This window comes from Macadamia integrifolia, unplaced genomic scaffold (genome assembly GCF_013358625.1).
Source record: "Macadamia integrifolia cultivar HAES 741 unplaced genomic scaffold, SCU_Mint_v3 scaffold1102, whole genome shotgun sequence".
In the NCBI taxonomy this organism is placed as follows: domain Eukaryota; kingdom Viridiplantae; phylum Streptophyta; class Magnoliopsida; order Proteales; family Proteaceae; genus Macadamia; species Macadamia integrifolia.
In genome coordinates, this window is record NW_024868087.1 from 224,876 (window position 1) to 233,856 (window position 8,981).

An 8,981-nucleotide genomic window follows, 5' to 3' on the forward strand; every position below is an offset into this window, starting at 1 on the left:
TTATGTGAAGGTGCTTTGGAAGAATCGCATAATTCAAGAGGCATCATGGGAGCGAGAAGAAGACATGCCGTCCAATTACCCACATCTTTTTGATAATTGAGGTACGTACAAATTTCGAGGATGAAATTTTTATTATAAGGGAGGAAGAATGTAATACCCCACTCCCTATTTCCAATTTACATATTTGTGATCGTAATGTATATATATATAGATAGATAGATATATGTAATTATATATATCATTGTCATTAATGAACAAACAAGATAGTAGTTGGGATGGTTTGAAAATAGGAGAAAAGGGACAAAGGGGAGCTAAAAACGAGAGACTTTTTGGGATGGGATGACCATGTACATATGACTTGTTTGCTAAGGGATCAGTTGGGCCCAACATGCATATACATCTAGGGAGTAATATAATATATAAAATATTTATTTCATTGCACAAAAGGGGGGGGGGCTTGTATATTGTTGGTGGAGAAGAAAATGAGAGGAAGAGTGAGATAAAGTTGGGTGGGACCCACCTAACCTCTCACCATTAACTCACTCCCTCATTTGTTAGCTAAGAGACAAAGAAGAAAATCAAAAAAAGAAGAAGATAAGAGAAGAGAAAGGGGTCGGAATGCTCACGTACTAAGAGAGAGAGAGAGAGAGAGAGAGAGAGAGATGGACATGAGAAAGGGATAGGTGGAGAGAGAAAGGGAAAAGGAGAGTAGGGGTTTGTTTGTAAAGGGAGGGTGTGCATACAAATCTTTCGATAAGAAAGAAAGGAAAGAAAAGAAGGGAAAGGAAAGAAGAGAGTCAAGAGGGAGATAGACTATTGGGGTGGCTGTGATTTTCTCAAATTCAGGTAAAGAAAGTGGAGGAAAGGAGGAAGAGAGAAGGACTCCAATGATTTTGGTGGCAGAAGAGCTTCACAATTGAAATTTGAGAAAAGAAAGAGGAAGTGGTGCATGGAAGAGTTCCAAGTGATGAAAAAAGTAATAGCATGTGTTGTTCCAATGGCTTCTAGATGCTCCTTATGTTACGAAAATTTGGAATCTATGGCTCATATTTTTTGAATTCTTGTTACTCTATGATGGTTTGGTTGGAGGTTCTTTGGGGTTTTTTATTGTAATTGGCTTGGTTTCCCCTCCATCCAAAAACTTTTCTCTTGGTGGGAAGAAATTCTCTTTCATCTCCACTGGAACAAATCTGGTCTGTCTTCATCAGATTTGGTTGGAAAGGAACCGTAGGAGATATGATTCTATTGGTAAGTCTCCTGGCCTAGTGTCAAGAGGGGTTTATAATGACTTCCAGGGGCTTTCTTGTATCTTTCTAGTACTGGTCAAGTCTATGAATGAGTTGTAGATATCAACCTCCCATTGCAGGGGCTTTCTTGTATCGGTGCCCTGAAGCAGGCATGCCCCATAAAATGAGGATTTGATTGATGGGCTGCCAAACTGCGATATTTACACAAAATTTTCAGACATACTTTAAATTCATGTAAATATGCTATCCTTATAGTTCCATATTGTTGCGATTGAGAAAAAGAGAAAAAGAAAAGAAAAGAAAAGAAGTCAGCCCACCATCACCCATGATTTCTCACTGAGGACACAAATGAAGAACAGACAAATTAACATAGTCCTCTTATTTATTTATTTATTTATTTGTTACATTGCTAAGATGAGGACATAAGGCCCACTTTCATTTAAAGGTATCATTCATCAATCACAATATTTGCAAATACATTGCTTCCGGGGATCTATTCCGTCACAAAATCCCTTGCAGGAAGGGTATGTCTTTGTGCACAGTTCTTGGCATTTAGTCTCGCTCACGCACTCCCCCGCAAATTTGTAGATGCACCTTGCATCCACCTTGGACACCATCTTCTCAACTGAAGACAATACATGAAAACTTCCATTAGCTTTAAACCAATCCTACTTCATATTAAAATTAAGCATTGTTAAAAGTGTACTAAACACCTCGTGCAAGTATCTCCAAGGAGGTAAGAGGAATCGAACTCAGAACCAGATGCTTCCTGAGGCAAAGGTGCATGGTGAACTCCACTACCCCCTTGGGGTTTGTGTTGCTGTCACTAAAATCATAGAGGCTTTTTTGTCACTAGGTTCTTCCAAAATTGAATCAGGCATTAGGGTTTCAAGAAATATACCTGAGGCAATTATAAGGAATGCGAGAAGGACATAAAAGAAGGTAGAAAGCTTTGCCATCTTTGAAACAACTAGAGGTTTTCGATTTCACCACAATGTTTTTAGTCACATTTCACTTGTAATAATGTTCCTTATATAGCTCATGGAGCATTAATTACTTAGTTGCCTTATCTAGAGTTTCATTAATGTTACTCTTAGCATGACACATCACGCCACCACACCTACCATTTTAAATTCAATCTTATCCCATTTAATTCCCGATCTGGTCCCTTTAATTGCTTTTCTTTCTGGTAATAATGTGTCCATCAAAATAGGTGGGTCTACCATGTAATTATATATATCAATGTCATTAATGGGAACAAACAAGATAGCAGTTGTGATGATTTGAAAATAGGTGAAAAGAGACAAAGGAGAGTTAAAAATGAAAGACTTTTTGGGATGAGATGACCATGTACATATGACTTGTTTGCTAAGGGATCAGTTGGGCCCAACATGCATATACATCTAGGGAGTAATATAATATATAAAATATTTATTTCATTGCACAAAAGGGGGGCTTGCCTATTGTAGAGTGAGATAAAATTGGGTAGGACCTACCTATCCTCTCACCATTGACTCACCTCCCTCATTTGTTAGCTAAGAAACAAAGAAGAAAATCAAGAAAAAAAGAAGAAAAGAGAAGAAAAAGGGGGAGGAATGCTCACGTACTAAAAGAGAGAGAGAGAGAGAGGGACATGTGTGAGAGTGATGGATGGAAAGAGAGAGAGAGACATGGACATGAGAAAGGGATAGGTGGAGAGAGAGTGAAAGGGAGAGTAGGGGTTTGTTTGTAAAGGGAGGGTGTGCATACAAATCTTTCAATAAGAAAGAAAGGAAAAGGCCTTTGGATTTAAAGAAAGAAAGAAAAAATTACACAACTGAGCTAACAATGTTTAACTTGAAAAATATCGGGTGATTCGAATCAGTCCTATCTTGTACCTAATTTTGGGTTTAGGCCAATTTCCACTGATTTTGGAATGATTCTGATTGAACGGAACTAATTCTGATCCAACTCTGTGAGGGGTGTGAGTAAAGAACAATACATGTTCACATCCTCTGTTGCTGTTACAATATTGCAGTGAGTATCTAGCGGTTGGGAACTCCTTAACATGTGTGCCTAGATGCTCTCAGCCACTTAATGCTTGCTTCAACATTGCAGTGGCTGCAGAAAATATGTATTCAAACAATACTGGATTCAGCCGAGGCCTCAAACCTGATATGGCCTTGACTCAGAAAAATTTCAATCCTAACCCATCTTCAGGGCCAGAGTATCTCATTCTAAAACCTGTATAGACTTGAGCCGCTTGGGCCGATAATAGGAGGGGGAAAACAAACAAGAGGACAAGCTTTTCAACCAGATTGTATCATTCTCAGAGAGAGAGAGAGAGAGAAATTTGAGAATGCTGTCGGACAAGACATGCTGGTTCTTTTGCATATGTAAGTCCAAGGTCAGAGCGAACTTACCATTGTACTTCAGAAATGACCTTTGGGTTACTGAAGATTTGAGCAGCCCTATATCTTTTGTTTGCTGGGATAGGCTCTCCTGCTGGAGTATATGTATCGCAAATTACCTTTAAAATTTTTACATAGCAGCAACAATTAGATTTGATTGAAGCATTAAGTCCAACTTCCTACAGCTCCGGTATGGGCTTACTCCTGTCATCATCATTGTTGTTACTGTTGTAACTGTAGCTGCTACTATATTATGTTTTGATTTTTAGGTTTGTCTCTTCTTCTAGAACTTGAAAAGTATAACAAGTATTTGGGAATAATGAACCTTAAACATGATATAGATTCAGGATTTTATTCCTTATGAGCAGTAAAAAATTAATTTTGGAAACAAAAATATCGGGTGCTTCAGTTTTAGATTGGGCAGTAAAAGATTGTATATTTTTTGGGATCGGCCACGAGATCAGTTGTATCGGTCCAGATACAATTGGACATACATTGACAAATAATGTAACGAAAGAAAGAAAAAAAAATTACACAACTGAGCCGATTGTATAGATCAAATTCTCTTATTAGGACTACTTAGTCTCATCCACATAGGTGGAATCCACCACAGGGTGTCTCTTTGGATGAATTCCATCTGTATCGATCAGTTCCGTACGAAAATAGATATCGTAGAAAGACCTGATCCGCTCTCATTTTTTCACTCGATTTCCATAGTAGAGGCTTTGCTTTGTACACCTAACTCATGCTTTGGATGAGAATAACTTCTTTTGTCTGTTTACTTTGAATTGACTATGGTGCGAGTGAGTGGAGTTTGCTTTCCAATTTTTTATTTTCTTAATGCTGGAGTGAGAGTGAGTGGGTTTTTTTTTTTTTTTTTTTCTTGATGTGGAGTGAAATGAGTGGATTTTGCCTTTTTATTTTCTATATTCTTGATACTGGAGTGAGAATAAGTGGAGTTTTGGCTTTTTTTTTTTTTTTTTTCTATTTTCTGAAACTCCCAACTTTGGGCTCCGATCAGCAATAGGTCGATGATGATGATTATGATGGGAATCAGAATCAGAGCTCAAAGCTCTTACTGACAGTGGACCTTTGGGAAATTGCCTCTGAGGCAACTCTGATCCCCTATGAACCATTAACAAATCACACATAAACTGCAATCCAATTCTAGCGGGCCTCGATCTTGGCATCTGATCTTATTAAAATCCCCTCTAAGCACAGCAATTGCGGAGAAATTGTGGAAGGACAAAAGACTTTGTAATCTGTAAAATGGACAACTAAAATTAATATAAACACAAAAATTGAAGAAAAAGGCACAGTTTTGAACATGGTAACATCAATTGTTCTGCTATTGTTTTGCTAAAAGGAACTAAAACCGTTTGCTTTTGTCCTCCCCAAAGTTTATTCATGGGAATGGGCAAAAAAGCTTGGAGAAAGCATCTTTCAGTTGCTTCACAATTGAAATTTGAGAAAAGAAAGAGGAAGGGGAGGTGAGGTTTTTAGCTTTTCAAACCTTAATTCTTCCATGGTTACATTTTAAAAAGAAGGAGAGAAAGAAGTGATTTGGGTGAGGGAGCTGCTGCCAAGGCCAGGTTGCAGCCCAACCTCACGGCTTGCTACTGTCCAGCTGAGGTCTTAGCTTCTCCTCCCCTATTTTGGCATTTTTAAATCAACTCTGTTTAGTATAATTATGAAAAAGATTTGAAGCAACTATAGTTGGAATCCCACTGTTATTTAAATTTTAAAAGGGCATTGTCTGAATGAATTCAAAATAGGAATGTACTTTAAAGAAATTGAAATATGCATGGAACCTAGGACACTAAAGCTGATATGATTATATTGGAAGTCTTCTAAGAGATCAGCTCTGATGGTAAAAAGTAAAGAAAAAGAAACAAAAGAAAGGGGAAGTTTATGGCTACATATATATGAAATGATTGTGTAACATGGCCCTACTAAAGTCCACTAAGACTATTAGTATGGAATTGTTATAATCATTAGAGAACATAGTGGACCATGATCTAATAGGTTAACTACCCACTATCTTAGTCAATATTTGTTGATTAAAGTGCTACCAAGAGTCAATTACGTACCATGGACTGCTGTGTAATATGAAAGTTTGATCATTAGAGGAATTCTTGAATTCCACGAGTACGTAGTCAACCCAGACACACTTTACCAAAACGGCCATAACTTCTTTTAAAAAATAGTAAATGACATTCTGTCTTTTTTGTAAGAAAATAGACTCATAGACCTTTCTATCCATATAGGGCACGGATACTAGTTCCTTCGGAATTGGTTCAGGTTTGACACAAAATTTACCCAAAAACAGAGGACTGCAATTACTATTTTCAACTTCAGTCCTTCGACATAGTCTTGTGGACCTAGTTCGGGTCGTTAGGCCATTTAGAAATACTCCCACATGAATCAGAGATTAAGAAACCTATGTAAAAGCCTAAGTATATGATTTGGTTGGATGGTGAGTTTAAAGTAAAAGGATCAAGTCCGACAGTCGGTAGCATATATAACAAAGTGAAAGCTTAAGTTTATGAGTGATTACATACTTGAGTCATTAAATTTGAAGTAATAAATTCTTATGCAAGTGATATAATTGCCAAAGAACGTTAGCAGAAAGTGGTTCTCACAGTAATTTTTGGACATCATCTACAGGTGAGGGGAATTCGGCCATATCCTTGCATGTTTTGCCATTTACAGTATGTATATATATATATATATAAGATCTGTTTTATGTTTTTATATGTATCATAATATTGTTTTCATGATTTTTTTTTTTTTTATAAGTGTGAGGCATGATAGACATAAGATAAAATTAAGGCATAAAATGGACCGAAGCTAAAAGTTGTCAAAGTCCTTTCCAACAAAGGGACTGGGAAGAATAATGGGGTCTTTTAATGCCCACCCTGCTAATATGGGATAGTCAGGGGAGGACCAATAAGGGCTCCATCAATATTCTGTTCTACCCAAATGTTGAAATTGACAGTAACAACTGGATGCCGAAGTTGGTAAGCAATACAACAAAGAATAGAAAAGAAAAGAAAAAATTAAATATATACTCTCAAGACACGACCCCAATCCTTTGAGCTAAAGAGCAAGAAAAGGGCAAGGCGTTGAGAGAGGAGCATGTGGGATGAATTCTCAAGACACGACCCAGATCCTTTAAGCTCAATAGCAAGACAAGGGCAAGGCGTTGTGGGAAAACATCCTACCCAAAAGTAAGAAAGTAAAGGTAAAAGAATAAGAGAGAGTAAGAAATAAAAGGTAGGTTAAAGAGGAAAAAGGATAATGTTGAGTTTGAAAATTGTTTGATTTTTTACATCATGCATGTCAGTATATGTATGATCAGATATATTATATTCTCAGATTTATGTATTGACAAAAGTAGCACGTGATTTGTATGATGTTTCTTCAGTCATGCATGTTTTACTTCATGATATGATTGTGTTTTTTTCACTGAGCTAGTTGAGCTTACCCCATGATATATAACTATTTTACAGAGCCAGAACATGTGCCATGTCATTGTGCACAGTGTGTATTTGGTGACAGAGGTATTGATTTTCCTTCCTCTAAGGAATAATCTGATGATATAACTATTCCAGACTTTGCTAGACTTTTTGAAAGAATGTTGTAATAACTTGACAATGGATTATAGTAAATTTTATGTATTTGATAGGTATAGACATATTAAGACTGACAATGTGTAATGAAGTTATATGTACAACGACTTAGCTTCCGCTATAGAAATTTTGATATGTTTTCATATTAGTTTCCACTACGTATATGTGTTTGGATAAGAGAATTGTAAGATTATGTCATTATTTAACGGTGCCCCACGAGGGCCTGCACCCATATCTTACCCGGATTTGGGGGTGTTACAATTCTTCACCCACTTTTAAATAGTTACATAAGCCTAATCACTAGAGAGTTTGAGCAGTTATGGTAACTGTTGGAGCAGTTATGGTAACTACCCACCCCTACTTAAGATAAGGATTAATCTCTTTATTTGGAGATAAAGGAAATGGGACTTTCGTACAATAAGAGAAATTCTCTCCGGGGCGTTACAATTCTTCACCCACTTTTAAATAGTTACATAAGCCTAATCACTAGAGAGTTTGAGCAGTTATGGTAACTGTTGGAGCAGTTATGGTAACTACCCACCCCTACTTAAGATAAGGATTAATCTCTTTATTTGGAGATAAAGGAAATGGGACTTTCGTACAATAAGAGAAATTCTCTCCGGGGCGTTACAATTCTTCACCCACTTTTAAATAGTTACATAAGCCTAATCACTAGAGAGTTTGAGCAGTTATGGTAACTGTTGGAGCAGTTATGGTAACTACCCACCCCTACTTAAGATAAGGATTAATCTCTTTATTTGGAGATAAAGGAAATGGGACTTTCGTACAATAAGAGAAATTCTCTCTCTTTATGTGAGAAATACAAAAATCAAAAGGAGAAATCCTTACTTCATCTTCTCTTAAAGAAGGGACGTCACTCTATCACTACGGGGAACTGAAAGGAGAGCCAACAAGCTATTGTGGAAGGTGAACTTTGCGATTGAAGGGCTAAGTCTATTTGGAGGTTTTGTGATAACGAAACTAAGGTAACCATCTACACCCCTCCATTAATGGCTATTCAAATGTCTTGACCCTACCAGGAAGACGATCAAAATCATTTCCGCAACTTCAGTGATATCAAAAACTCCCTTATGATGGAGGGAACTTTATTATGATTTATTATTGTATTTGATCAAAGATTTTTATTTCGAAAAAAAGGGTAAGGCTTGAGAACTGTTTATGAACTGTTCATAAACCGTCCTCATCAGGATTCCCCTAAACTGAGTGAATGTCAAATTCTTTATTAAATAAATAAAAGGAGGAACAAAACTAAGATTTTTGCCCCAACCCCGCAGCCAGCAAGATTGGAGCCTGCGTCGCTGCCTACCTTATAGCAAGCGATTTTTTTTTTTTTTCCTGGTCCCCTGCTGTGAATAGGAACTTATAAAAATAAATAAAAAAATAAAGGTGACCAAGCCCATGTTTTTAAAATATGATTTAAGTTGGTGTTTTTTATGCCCATCATGTTGCAAGCCCATGCTTTTAAAAACGGATTTAAAATTTGTTATACATCCCCTGATTCTAATATAATTTTTTCATTTGTTGATTCATAGCGAAAAAAGACTTACATATTAACACTGTTTTGTAACCATTTGGGATATTTAGTGAAAACATTGCAGAAATGGGTTCTTGGGCTTGAAAACATTATTACTGAACATATGTTGATTTTTGTTTCATACCTGAATGGGCTTGTGGACTAGGGTTTCTCTGTT

The 8,981-nt window shown here is 36.8% G+C and overlaps 1 long non-coding RNA gene across 1 annotated transcript; it reads right to left on the reverse strand.

Annotated features, from left to right (window-relative positions):
* Positions 1-1,598: 1,598 nt before the first annotated feature.
* Positions 1,599-2,276, reverse strand: LOC122062763. The gene is made up of 2 exons (XR_006135087.1): positions 2,149-2,276; positions 1,599-1,872 (listed from the first exon to the last, which is right to left on the reverse strand). It is a non-coding gene; the product is annotated as an uncharacterized LOC122062763 (long non-coding RNA).
* Between the last annotated feature and the right edge of the window lie 6,705 nt (positions 2,277-8,981).